This window comes from Harpia harpyja, chromosome 6, assembly GCF_026419915.1.
Source record: "Harpia harpyja isolate bHarHar1 chromosome 6, bHarHar1 primary haplotype, whole genome shotgun sequence".
NCBI classification, from domain to species: domain Eukaryota; kingdom Metazoa; phylum Chordata; class Aves; order Accipitriformes; family Accipitridae; genus Harpia; species Harpia harpyja.
This window is the reverse complement of record NC_068945.1, coordinates 13,123,698-13,138,476: the sequence shown is the minus strand read 5'-3', so window position 1 is coordinate 13,138,476 and position 14,779 is coordinate 13,123,698. Positions and strand designations below refer to the sequence as shown.

The 14,779-nt window shown below is 35.5% G+C and overlaps 1 protein-coding gene across 14 annotated transcripts in view; it reads left to right on the top strand.

The window, feature by feature from the left end:
- PLEKHA5 (pleckstrin homology domain containing A5) overlaps positions 1 to 14,779 on the top strand; it is a 178,096-nt gene that overhangs the window by 54,849 nt on the left and 108,468 nt on the right. Inside the window, exon 1 of one of the 14 annotated variants that reach the window (XM_052789363.1) lies at positions 12,258 to 12,403. The exons of the other annotated variants lie outside the window; for them this stretch is intronic. The gene's annotated coding sequence lies outside the window, so the exon portion shown is untranslated. Of the gene's footprint in view, positions 1 to 12,257; positions 12,404 to 14,779 lie in introns of those variants that run through there. 14 annotated transcript variants of the gene reach the window in all.

Below are 14,779 nucleotides of genomic sequence, written 5' to 3'. Positions count from 1 at the left end.
AATTATTCTCAGATGTACTTCCTATAATTAATTATTGCATCACACTTAACATCAGGAATAAAGTTGTAAACAGTCAGTTTTTCCAACTCCATAGGTTATGCTTATATGAATCACTTAAATATGGATTGTTCTGGGATACTGGTAAGGATTCTGGGGAAGGAAGCTGGCACCAGAGTAGAATTTCTTGATGGTTTCAAGAGCAAAGAGGAATTGGGAGGTGATTTTTAGAATGTTATTGGGACCTGTTGCCACACTTACCTGCATTCATAGATGAAGAGGCACAAACGGTCTATCCGTGGTTTGAAAGCAGAAAGTTGCCAGGAGGGGACACAAGTGTAGTCATCAGTTCAGCTTTCTAAAGTTGCTTCTAAACTTTAAAATGTGGGTAAAATATTTGAGGGTTAATGCTGCTTTTGTGTTAAAAAAATTGAAAGCTTTGGAGTAAATGCACTTTACAGGTAAACATAAGTGCTGACACTTTACTTTTGAGTATCTCCTACCAAGGCTTAAAAGAGCAGAAATGCTATATCTTGTCTTTAAAATAAATATCTATGTTTTAAAATTCATATCTGGAAGGAATAAATTCGATAATCATCAAAGGTAACTTCTGTCTTCAGACTCAACAGGAAATTCAAATGCCTGTCAGTCAACTTACACAAGTCACCTCTCAAGCACACAAAAGTCTGAAACAATTTATCAAAAGAGATTAAAAAGAAAAGGAAAAAAGTAATATGCCAGAAAGTAACGTTAAAGAATCAAAATGCGCCTATATATAAGAAAAACAAGTTTAGCTTGATGTTCTTTAGTACATCATGTTTGAAATGTGAAGCTGTGATAGTAATTTTGAATGATGATGTAATAATGGCACTAAAATATCTGTATGCATGTAATTCGGGTATTTGTATTTCTACCAAGTTTTTGATTTCATTTATTTTTTTCTGGATGCGCTCTCTGGATGATTCTTTTTTACATTGGTTGGCAGCGGAGTACTAGATTATTGCTTGGGGAGATGGATTTTTGCCTCCCATTATAAAACCTAAAGGAAATAGCAGTTGTAAAATTTGGGGGCAGGTGGGCGAAGGATTTCTCTGAATATTAGCCTTATAGCAAGCTATTTCAAAAAAAAACACAAACCAACTGAACAAAGAAAACACAACAACAACAAAACCCAAACAAACCACAAACAAACCCTGCAGCTCCTGTGTTTTTTAACAGCAAGTCTTTAGTAATAAAAAAAATAGTAATACACTAAGTAATATTTACTGTAACACAAACTTACTTTCAAAAATTGGTAGTATGTGTGTTTGTCTTAAATCCATTTATTTAAAAACAAATTTTTAAAAACTCGTGGCAGAATTAAATTTTTTTTAGTGCTCATATAGTATTTTGATGTTTCAGTCTGATAGGAACCCTGAGAGTGTCTTACCTAAGCTAATTTAGATTTAAAAAAACCAAAGTAGTCTGAACACACCTTGCACCAGCGAGAGGGAGGGAGGGATGGGATTGCCAGCAAAGATCAGGTTTTTAGTGTGTTAGCACATTAATTGAAACTTACTTTTTGAAAGGTACTTTTTTCTTTATCCATCAAACTTCCAGTTCTAAACAAGTGACTGAATTTCAGACCCTGTTTGGCTGTGTGGGGTTTTGCATGCGGGTTGTGTTTTGTTTGTTTTAACAGCAAATGAATTTTTCAAAATAGGGGAAGGATGACACTGAATCTTGTTTAGGCACTGCTGTGCAATCATGTGTGTCCCAGAACTTGTTGGGCTGTGGTGTGACTTCCAGTGAGATGGAAGCTGCAAGTATATACCTTGGGAGCTGCCCTCCTGTAGGTGGAAAAATTAAAAGGCCATTAATACTTGATTAATAATCCTCAATTAATATTAGGAGTTTATTTCACACTGCTGTCTCTTTAGTCCTTGCAGGTACGAGATGTTGCCAGAAGTAAAAACCTGTAATACACCCTTTGCTAAGGAAATACAACAAAGTCTTATTTTTCATTAGTGGCAGAATGCTGTCAACCTATTGCAGTGCAGCTGGCATCGCTCTACAATTGAGAGCGCAGTAAAGCATTTTTGTAATACTTTAATATCCAAGCATTATAGTCTTAGCAGCTAAGGATTTACCAATAAAGAATATTAATCCATAATTAATGTTGTTTCATAATTATTGTAACAATACTGCATGTGTATATACAGAGTAAGTCAGATCATTGTTTCAAGGGTTTTCAAACATAATATAATTTGTTTGAAGTGCAGCATAGGATATTGTATGGAAATCTGTAGCTCTGTGTAAATTGTTTTTAAAGCACTTCAGACCACAGAGTTTTTTTAGATGGAGGAATTCATGTGATAAAAATGTTAAACTTCTGTTTGTCTGCAGATGGTTTCCTGAGAATTTTTTAGCCAGACATAATGTAGGGATGGTCTAGTAGGGTTTGCTCTGTGCATGGTTGAGTTCTGCATGTCAAACAAACATTGTGAGTTTTGTCTACAAAGTCACTTACTGTAAAGCTACACACTGCAATGATAAACTTCTTTGTGTATAATACATTGTAGTAGACAGAGCTGCTATTGGGAAGAGAAGCTTGTAGACAAGTTGAAATAAACACTTTTTCAAGTTTTGTCCATTTATGCTGTTTGCATACTGATAGTGTGCCTGGACTCATACTATAGTGTGCCAAGATCCTGTGTTTCAAACATTGAATTACTACAAGTAATTCAGTCTTTTTTTAGATTTTTCTTCATTTTGAGTTAAGACCAACAACAGTTTGTCAACTCGTTTTTTTTTATTTTATTTGAAGTTATTCAGTTGTTTTAGCAGTTTGCTTGGAAATCTCGAGTCACAAGTGGTTTGAAAGGTGCAAAATCAGCAGCAGTCTTTAAATAACAAGAAAATTTCTACTTGTTCTTCTCATCTCAACAGTGGATTAAAGTAATAATGTCCTCATGTAATCAGTGGAGAATGAAGCATTTAACCTTTCTTTTATTCTTCTGTTTTTCAAGTAGGAGGTCAAAACAGGTTTTTTTCCATTTTCATATTCAATACTGCTTTGTGACTCTTTGTATATCTGTGTGTGTGTATATATATTTCTAAGTAATATCTTAGCCTTTAAAAAAAAGTCTGTCAGAGGCTGCTTGAAAGAGAAGTTTAAGTGAAGCTGTGAATGAATTTCCTCTGGCTTGCATTGAAGCCACACGTATTGGCTATCTTGCTCATTAATTTTTCTTTTTACTTTTTTGGACTAATTGGGGTTTTGGAGTTTGGTTTCAGCATGTAATATACCGCGTACTTTACCACTCAAATTTCCTGTAATTTTTTTTTTTTAAGTGCTTTGGATGAGAATGAGTCTTTTACTTATAGGAAGTCAAACCTCCAGTGTTTGCCTTCCTGTTCTTAAAGATACTTTAAATACACATTATTCCCATGTCAGTGCGAGTACATCTTAATTTTAAAGATGGGTATTTTAAGCAAATACGAATAGCTTAGAAAATATTCTTGGTATTTGCTACCTTAACTAAAATGTGACTGTAGGATTCAAAATTGAAGAGATTTTTATTGGTAATGTAAATCCAATTTAATTGTTGATTTTCTTGTGTTTTTGTTTTTAGCTTATTTCCTGTGAATCATGTTTGAATGGTATCCTGAGTACAAATTGTATACTTTTTGAAGGACTTGAAATATTGGAGTAATAATGAAACTTTATCCCTGGGCTGTTGGCCTGAAAACAAAAGTCAATTAAAAAAGCATTTAAAGTGTTGCTCCCTCTAGTTTTTATTGATGCATGTAGGCTTTTTCATATTGAGGAATATAAAACTCATTAGATCAGTTAAATTGACTTTAACAAAAGGGAAAGCCATAATATGATGATTTTCATCTGTGCTGGTTTTATTTTAACTGTCACTTTGATTAGATTTGCTTTCAGCAGGTTTAAGTGCTTGGTATCTGACAGTAGGAGTTCTTGGTGAGGATAGCTCTGCTGAATTGGTGGCAGCTTGTACGGAAGGAAAGCCTGTGATATTAGCGGCTAATCCCGCACTGTGCTGGATCTGGTGATTTAGTTGAGAATAAAATTAAACGGCTACACACTAGCTTGTGAAATTGTTGTCCAAGTATATTAAATAGTATCCCTGTTTTAGGCATCTATCTGTGGGGACCCCCTAACAGGGACTCTTATATCAAGTATCTGATTAAAAAGGATAATTACACACCTGTGTTGTATAGTAAAGTTCCACTGCAAATTAGCCGTGGATCATTCAGAGTTTAATTATCCTGTTCACTGGTTTAATAATCTTTCAATGTCCGTGGCTTGAGAATTACTTTCCTCTCCCTTCCACAATCTATTCTACATCAATTTTCAGGGGAATAGGGAACAGTCCATAAGCTCTGGCCTGCTGGAAGATGATGTTCGTATTTGGCAAGCTAGTGTAATCTGAAGGGAAAGTCAACTCCATGCCACAAGTTGGTTGATCGTTCCCTATCTTGTTGAAAAGGATGTTGGAGAAGACAGGGGAATAGAAAAAACTGTTTGAAGAAATTTGGAAGTTTGGAAAAAAAACAACAACAAAAAAACCCACCACCACCCACCACCCCCCAAAAAAACCCTCTAAATTTTAATAAATTGATACTATAATACCATTCATACTGGGCTCTGCAGTAGCTGAGAAAAGCAGCCAAATATAGGAGAAAATATCTCTAGTAGTTTGATATGTCCTGTCTTCAAGGTTTCTAACAGAGTATATTTGTGGTTTTCACAGCATTTGCCAGAAACTGATTTAGGCAGAGATGAGGATTTTTGTTTTGTTTTTCGAGAACCTACACAAGAATTCCTGGCCAACAGCAGTCTGTGGTTCAGTGACTTCCAGAGGCAGAGGTGATATCTTTGTATTTTACTGCAGCTGATGGGTTTCTGTATTCATTCCTGAACCCAGGCAAACTCTCCAGAAGTTGTTTCAGAGGCTAAACAGAGCTCCGTGCTGCAACTGCATGTATGAAGGGCTAACACCTTTTTAGTTTTGAATTGCTACCATCTAGTTTAATTTGGTGTGTCCTGGTTTTCCTGTAGGTGCGGTGATGCACTGTTTACCATAAAAGCCTGAGTGGAAAAAGGATCTTTATCACATCCCCAGTCTGAGGCCTATCAATCTATTCTTGTCCCTTACATGTGGAAAGTGTTCTACACCCTTTAGTCATCCTTGTTGCCATTTTTTGGAACTCTGTGGGGTTTTTTTATGTTTTGTTTGAGTGTAAGGATTGATCTACACACAAAACTTCCTGTGAATTCTCTGTGAGATGACCAGACTGTGAAAAGGTATCTGTTACAATACTAAGGTTTTGTTCCATGGTAGAAATGGTGAGCTCAGAGCCCATTATTGAATATGTAAAATACAGGGTGGGGTTCACTTGCGTCATGGTATGTTACCACTATTAAATATCACTTGCTGTTTTACTGCTTGTGGTCCTAATGTTATATAGTTCCTCTGTAATTTTTCAGTTGGGCCCTTGTTGTTGTATCCTGAATAGCATCCTTTGTATGAGATACTCTCTGGTAAAGTTTTACCTCTGTATTCATCCCCTTTTTGAAATCAGGATGAAGAGTATATGTGAGCTCAAGCCCTTGCAGGTCTTACTCATATCCTTTCATTCTTTTGAACCAGTTACCATCTATGTGACAACCTTCCCTCTTACACTCTGGCAGCTTAGTTTCTTTGAGCAGCTTTGATGAGTGACCTTATTGGATGCTTTTAGGAAAACCACGTTCTCTGAGCTGAAAGGCCTGTTTGCTTTTTTCTGTTGTTTGGTGTTTGGTTTTGTTTGTTTGTTTGCTTGTTTGTTTTTTGTTGTTGTTAGTTTTTTATTTACTACTACTAAGTCTGTTGGATGCCTGAGGTATGGCTTTCCTTTCCAAAAGCTGTGGTGACTTTTCCCTGTTGCAACAGATTTCATACCTGTTAACTCAGTTATTTAGAATAGTTCTGATGGCTTTGCCTGGTACAAACCATAGGGTTTACCTGGTCTGTAGACCTCTAGCTGACCCTAGAAGCTCTGTAAAACTTGACATAGAGTCAAGGGACCTTCCAATTCTGTGGAACTGAGGCAATTTGGATACCTTGGATAACAGATAAGCTCTGTGGTTACAGAAGACCATCTGGCTGCTTCACCCTATTCAACCAATACTTTGATTCATTGGACAATGTGCATTGGGCCAATTAGGTGAACAAGGGTGCCATAAAGGCATCCCCAACCGTGAAAACAAATAGAGGAAAGTAATGTAACTGAGCTTTCTGCAGTGACCTTACCCATCTATCAGTCTTCTTGATTTTTTTTCTTTTTTATTTTTTTAATTTCTTTTTTGGTTGAAAAGCTTCCTGATTCTGAAGTTTGAAAGCTATATTAGGCGTGAGATACAGGGTCTGTCTCTCCCCTTTTCAGGCTCTACACATTTGCAAGTGGTTCCTCAGAGCCTGCAATGTATTTATTTTTTGACTTGCCTGTTTGTGAGTTTTCATTGCAGCTAGTATTCTTTCTCCCATTTGAACACTTTCAGAATTTTTCTTTCAGTAAACTTTTCTTACCTTGCTATTTAGTGATGCTGATCTGTATTTTGCTTTAAATAATTTTGAAATAAGCGATACACATTTTCCCTACAATATATTACATTTTCTGTACTGTAGAAGAGTTTGTCCTTTCATTCACTGCAGGGATTTCATCACCTTAATTTTTGTGTATCTAGAGACTTGGGAGATGAAGCAGAGATCTTAGTGCTTGTTTGGATTGGTTCAGCCAGTGCTCGTGTCTGCAATTCTGTATTGGGTACACAATCAGCAAGTTGTCAGAGTAGTGTGTTTTTCTAAATAGTTAATTTTAAATTCATTAAATGCTTGTATTTGTTTTATAAGTATTAAGTGATAAATCTACAAAAGGATATTTTTACTTTAGAATTCCTTCCAGTAATATAAGGAAGCTGCTTAATGAGCACATGTGTAACTGCAATTCAGAATGAGTTTAAGAACTTTGCAGAGAGCTTTGGATGGCTAGTAAGTTAGTTTGAGAGGACAATTTAGATATTTTCCAGATGGGATCTCAGCAGTTTTAAGTCTGGCTTTATCAGTTAATAAAAGGGATTCGTGCTATGTGACAGTTATTGAATAAGGATTTGAAAATGACTATAGGTCTTGCAGCACAAAAGGGCTGCTGAGCTTCAATGTTTCTTGCACAGAAACTTGTATTTGATGGGTTGTTTCACTTGTGTTCTGTGTCGCATCCAAAACTGAGAAGTATTTTATGCTGCTTTCGTTGATGCTGAATAGAATTGAAGGATGTGTTATCAACTGACCAGGTCCGTAGCGATGTTGCCTTAAAAAAATTTCTTGGACTTGTACAATTTTTGCAGTATAAGAAATTTGCAGAAAAATCAATTGTGTTAGACATTAAGAATAAGTATTCAGGTTGGATTCCTGAGATTGGCGGTTCTGAGCAGAAGTAAACGTATTCATATATGGAATCACTAGATTATTTTTTTTTAATGTCAATTCTGGGAATAGACATCAAATAAGGAATGGCACTAATGGGTTGAATTTCAGAAATAGTCAAGAATTTGCCTTACCAAGTACAGTTCCTTTGTCAGGCTGTTGTTCTCTTGCCCATCTTGAATGTGTTTCTAAAGCTAATGACTATTTTTAAAAGAAAAGCAAATTTGTTAAGAGAATAATGGGTGAGGAAGAATTCTGTCTACTCTGAGGAAGGTAGTGAGTTGTCTGTAGCTAGAGCTTGTCATCAGGATAGGCACATACATAGCTTGTATTTATGAAAGGTGTTTGGTTCAGATGTGGTCTTAGTCTCAGACACCCTGTAATACAAATATATGTATAAACTTGGAAAGCAACACTAACAATCTGGGCAGCAGTGGCAATTTTATATTTTCTGGCACATTGATAAAATTTTCCAGATGAATCATCTATGGTCATATATTAAAGACCAACACGCAGTCTGCTTTTATAAGCTGGGAACAGCAGATATAAACCCTATTTTTCCATTATACGTATTCAAGAGCACGAGCACAAACTATTGTATCTGTAACATTTAGTATACCTATACTTAGGAAGGAAATGACAATATAAATGGTAATGCACAAACTCATAGTTGACTATTCAGTCTAATTGTGGGCATATGAAGAGTGAAAGACTATGAAGACAGACTTACCAGGGGCTTGCAATAACTTAATAAGGAGTAGAATACAGGTCTCTTCTCAGCTGATGCAGTAAATGTATTTTGAGGATCCTTTGATGCCTCATTTGCCCTTTCATGCCATGTCACGTAATTGTCAAGTCCTCCGTCGTGAAGCCTTCAAATGAAGAGATGAGGTGAGGAGGACATCCTTTGGAGAAGGTCCTTTGAGTCAGTAATGGTAATGCCCTTTGGTGGGTTGTGCAAGCCCTGCAAGATAGTTGAAGACTATCTGTTATCTTTAGATTTGCTGCAGGTGTACTGAGAGTGCTGAACTCGGGCAGAGTGAGAGACTTGATGCTTCTCTGAATGTCTGGAGTTAACTACTCAGATAAACTGAAAACATAGATAGTGACAGAAGTAAAACAAGCACTGCAGATAACAAATGCTATCTTTCTATGGTGTTTTTATGTCCTAGTCCTGATTTTGGTATTAATCAGTTCCTGATGCCTTTAGCCATACGATATGTGCATTAATAAAAGTTCAGAAGATTTGCATCTTCCTTTTTTTTCAACCATTTTTATTCCTGGTTGTTTGAAGTTACTATTAATGAGTAATATTCAACATCTATTTAATTTGCTTTCAGTATTGAAGGCATTGGGAGATGGGTTAACAACAGGGAAAAAATAAAAGAAGAAAGTTGAAGGCAAAAATAACACATGGGATGGAAAGGAGGGCTGTAAACCCAGACAATATTTTCAAATTACGTGCAAGAATAATTACAAAAGAAAAAAAACCAGAGAAATATACTTATTAATATAGGAAGACTTAAGCATTGCACATAGGCATGCTGGAAATATGTAGCATAAACAAAACTATGAATAGAAACAAGAATGTAAATGATGTTATGTAAATAAGAGAAAAATGACTCATCTTTTGAACTTTGCATATGTAGTTTTTTTCTTGTGGTTGTCTAGACCCAGATATATACTTTTTCTTGGTTTCATTGAAGAACGTTCTTTCTACTTGAATAGGTCAGCTGATAGTTAATATGTGAAAACATAATGGCAAACAGATTTTTAAATTGCTACATGTATCTGGAGAACATAGCTTTAAACTATATAGAAAAGGAAGAAATTTTAGATATCTGTGACGTAGTATTTGAGAGAGGCGTTCTGAGGTATTACTAACAGTAGTCCAAATCCAGGAAAGCTGCTTGTGTGATCATGCCAAAGCTGGGAAGAGAGCTGAAAGAGCTCGAGAGAGACAGGATTGTGGAATTCTTTTTAGGATGCCAGAAAGCCTTGTGAAATGCAGCTTTATATAATTTACTGAAGAATTTATCATGTTTAGTTAAAAACATCAGTTGCATAAGTCAAACCTTTTAATAAAATCCACATAGTTAGGCCTAATTATAAGCTCAAAAGTGAATCATACTTCATTCTGAAATAGTAGTGAGTTTGATATTGAGACTTAAAATGAACCTAAATGTAATGCAAAACACCAATCATATTAAAATGAGCTGCTCTGCTGTCAGAAAAGGTGAACAAAGGTGTTTGCATGAACTGTTGCTAAGAAGCTGTTAGAAAGCAGCAAAGATGTCATAAGTATTCACCACCTGATTTCTTGATAAATATACTAAAAGAAAAAAAAAATCTCAGTCTTTAAACGTTTTCTGTCGTGTCTTCTGTGTGCCAAGTTTACTGAAATGAATCTTATTCCTGTAATAGTCTCCTAGGGCTCATTAAACTCAGTATTTATATCAACACACAGTAGTCTGGCATAGTTTTAGTGTGCTGGGTGATAACAAGGCGATAACAATATACCCACAGAAATTTAACTTCAGAGCAGACCTTTTGAACTTGTAAATTGTTGTCTAGCTCGAAGAAAATTCTCAGAATTTGTGCTTAGCTTGATGGGATTTTGGGAAGCAAAGGCAAATAAACCTAGAACAAGAGAACAGTGTTTACTTCAATTTTAATGGATTTTATTAGCGACTTTTTCCCCTTTATCTTCTATGTGTGGAAACTACAAACTACTGATTAGGTAGATATAGATTTGCACAATGAATCTTTCTTCAATGGCATTTTTTTTTTTTTTTTTTTAGAGTGAAGCTAGATCAAACCTGCCTGGATGAAAACATTTCTCACTCAGGAGGCAGCTCTTATGTTAATGACATCTTGCATTTTAAAAATATGTTGCGTTTCACCAGTCTGAATCTCTGTGGAAGTTCAGAGAGCAATAACAGAGCAAATGATGAAAAGTTAGGTGATGAAAGAAGATAAGCTTAGATAAAAATGTGAAATATGATTTAATACTCATTTCCTTTTTCTTTTAAAGAGTTCATTAGCTGACAAGGAAATACCGAAATTCTTATCAAGAAGCAGACTTTTCATCGCCTAATGGTAGACTGTAGAAATCATTTGAATTTTGCAACCTGGACAGATCTTGTAGCATGGGTTGTTTTTTGTATGTATTGGTGCAAGAAAACTAACTACCAAGGTATTACATGATTAAAAATCAAATTAATTCAGTTAGTGTTACGTGATTGTAAACAAACTTCTTTTTATAGTGATGTACTATTAACTCTGGAGTATGAAATGGGATGTTTTAGTTTGTTCATGCAAATCAGGTTTAACAGTGCCATAGCTCTGTTGTGCATCTTGACTTCTGGGTTTATGCCTGGAAGGAATTTCTGAAGTAAAAGTACTTCCTATCATTTTGTGTGAGTTCAAAGGCAAAGGGCAAGGATGAATGTTAAAATAATTACCTTAGAAAATATTTTGTTTTCATGCCAAGAGGATTTTCAAAGGGTAGGATTGCAGTGTGTGAGTCTTGGACTTCAGATCACTATGGCTGAAGCTGCAGATTCCCATACTAAATACAAGCATTTTCGCATAGATACAAAAACCTAATTTTTAAGTTAGTTGTAGACATCAGTGAAGCTTAAGAGTAATGTCTTGCTTCTCTACTGAATGTTGTATTAACCTTTATCCACTGTACTAAAAGTAAAGGATTTGATACATGCCTTCCAATTAGTAGAATTTACTCCAAATTCAGTTAAGTAATTCTATGCCCAGCTGTGGCAGAGACCAGGAGGTGGGTTGTGTTGCTTTTTTATGTAGCATCTTTTAAAATATAACATTTATAAAATAGTCTGCCTGGCTTTGCTTTCAGCTTGAATGATAAGCAGGAAAGCATTTAAAAAAAAAAAAAACAAACCAAAAAAAACAACCAAAGTGCCTGGGGCATAGCTTTTGTCTTCCCACAAGAGGGGAAAGACGTAGTGTGTTCATGTGAAAAAAATGAATATACAATAAATATGGAAAGTGGCCTGTGAGATAGAGAAAATCAAAACATAGAAAACTTCTATACTACTTGTGTTTGTGGGTGAATTAAAAGATGTTAATCTCTAAAGGGAAGGGGGTTGAATATCTGTTTTCTTTGACATAGGATTTTTGCATGTGAATAACCTGGCTTTTGATATCAAAATAAATTGTTTCATTAAGAAGCTAAATGGTTTCCTTATGTATAAAGAGATTTTAAGTGGAGGTAAACTCCTTTGGAACATAAATCACTTGTTAGACAGTTCTCTAGCCTTCCTTCTTGCCTCCCCCACCCTAAAAAAAAAAAAAAGCTGCCCAGAAATCACTAGGTAAGATAATTCTTAAATTGATTTGGAGAATATTTAACAGATTTGTTGTCTTTGATTTATGAATTGTGCTGCTTAGTGTTCAAATTTTGTGCTATCCTGAAAAGGTTTTCAGTCTGTTACAGTGGTATCATGTAATTACATTGAAGCACATGATGATAGTGTTTAAGCCTTAGGATGCCTTGCAGGGAAGTAGTGCAAATAATTATCTGTGCATCAGTGCAGATTAAAAAAAAAAATAAAAAATCAATACTGCTTGGTGGCTGAGTTTTGCGTATTCCAATTAATGATTTTAGATTTGACTTAAAGTTCTGAAATTGTTTGGAAGTAGGCCATCTCATGCTGAGATGAAGCATCAGGCCATTTTAAATTAGATACCGAGCATGCTCATATCAAGTACCCACTCTTTTTAGATTTTGCAGTGCGTGTGTCGGTTCCCTGTTAGTAGAGCTGTCATTCAACTGAAGTAGAGGAGAGCACAGCATGCCCTTTTGTCATCTTTCTATCACTGCACATATGATTTCTCTTGGAACTGGAAACTTGAGCTGTGAGACAAGCCTTGCTGTTAGATCGCCAGTGTTTTTGGTGAGTTGATATTCATCTCTTTCCTTTCTAATGCCTTTAGATATCTCAGATAAAACTCAGCTTCATACTTATCTCTATTCTCTAATAATGGTATCTGTTTGAAATGTCTGCTGTCGCTCGCTTCAGTAAAATAATTCTGGTATGTGTGTATTAATTTCTTTACTGGAGAAGAATTGCTTTTTTAACAGGAATGCTAGGTGGTTTCTCTCAGAAGTCCAAAACATGGGCATATATCCTTTTTCTTCTGACTTTAAATTAGCTAATTATTCTAAATATAGCAACAGTTCTTTAACCATCACTTTTCAGTCAGTTTTCATTTTCTTTATGTTCTTAGTAAATTGGTTTAAAACCTAGATTGTTTTGTGTATCTCTTAGAGGGAGTTTGAGTAGTCTTGCAAAAGATAATTTTATTTATGTAATACAATGCTGAAGGATATTTACAGTACTTGGTTTCAATGCAAATTGCTAAACAGGGTAAGTCAACTGTTGTCATCTATTAGTTTTTCTAATAGATATGCATGTATTTCCTCCTTTAACCAGCTAAGAAAAAGGCATCTCCTAGTTCTTTGTTATGACTGAGATTTTGCACATTGGTAGGATATAATAGGAAATGCTGAACAAATTTATAGTCTTTATAGTAGCTAAAGTGAATGTTTGATACAGCTTAACATTTAATTATCTTTTAATTAACTTTTAATTAACTGTGGGAAGGCAGGATTTATGATTCAAAGTATTACCAAAGCTTAGTTCTTGCACTTGATTTAAAATCTTATTTTCCTCCAAGATCATCTGCAAAATATGACTTTTAAAAATTCTTTAATGCAATGCATTTAACTTGTAGCAAAAAGTCAGTTGACAATATACTTTTAAAACATCTAAACTGGGGTTGTAAAAAGCACTGAGTGAATTAATAAACTCTGACACCACCCACCCCACTCTCCCCCCCCTCCAAAAAGTTTGTTCCTCATTACACTTATCTCCCAGTAAATAAAGGTGATTTGATATCATGATTGAGCTTCATGCATGTTTTAAGGTTTCAGTTGTGACATACTAGAGTTACTTCCTAAAATACAGTTCATGACTGGATTGAGATTGGAGGTCTTAATACATTCACATATATTTTTTGGTTGGGAGGGTTGTTTGTTTTTACAAGCAGATACTTTGTCCTGTTGTGATTGTGTGTATAGACTTTAAACAGTCTTCTGGATAAAAGATTTGAATTACAGTGGGAAAAACTGCTTGTCAGTGAATTCACTGAGCCCGACAAAAGAGATTCTTGCTAAACATAACCCCTGTTATGATTCCGATTGACCTGATTCATAGGAGTAAAATCAATAAACCCATAAGGCTTCATCATTGCCTTGACAGTCCAGGTTGGAAGGGAGACAGGATGGAGAGTGGTGTATATGAATCTTGAGTACTTGAATGGTAGTTTGCTTGACCCCTGATACAGGGTTCTCAGTGGAAGTGATCTAAATGGGTGTAATAGTTAAGATTTTTGTTAAAGCCTGAGGATAATGCATTTAATTGAGGCCTTGCTGTGGCAAAGGGCTGTCATAACCCGTCAGAAAACCTGCACTTTGGCTGCCAAAACAGGTTTCTAGTGTGCAGCTCTGACAAATGATGAAAGAGAGACAGCGAGGGGTAACTGCAAACCTGTGTTGTGCAAAATATATTACTATACCGAATTGTTATCTTCAGAGCACATATTATTTCTAATACTAAGTTTTTGCTTTTATAACTAGGATGTGTTGTTTCATAATGGTGGTGCCTTCAGGTGCCACGAGCTGTGTGTCTTAGATCTGGAAAATGCTACAAAGCTGTACAGATTTGCCATAGGACAGTTTCCGGATGAACGGCAAACTTAGAAAACTTAAGGCCTTTTAGGAAGGGAACAAAGAGATGAAAAAGGTAAAGACTTGCATTAGTGACTGCAGAGCAGGCAATGGGAATGGCAATATAAGAGGAACAGAGTTCTAAAAGGTAAACACGTGCAAAAAAAAGCAGCATTTAGCTGTTCTGGTGGTGTTCCTTTATCACTGTAAGCATGCAAAAATTTGAGATTTCTGGTTTGGATTGCTGAAGAAGTTTGACCTTAGTATGATTCTACTGAGATATCCGTTTGAAATAACCAAAAGTATAAAAAGTCATATTTTACAGGTTTTGTAAGGGAGCAATTGTTAGTCTCAATGAAAGCAGAAATTTGCAAGTGTTAAACATCTCAAGTTATTTTTGTAACGTTGATCTTGTCTATTTTACTTTTCAGAATAATGTTCATCCTTTCCTTTGAAGTAAATGCTGACTCTGGTTAGCTTTCCAAAAAGAGGAATGCCTATATTATAGTTATAAAGGTTAACTGAAGTTTTACAGGCAAGA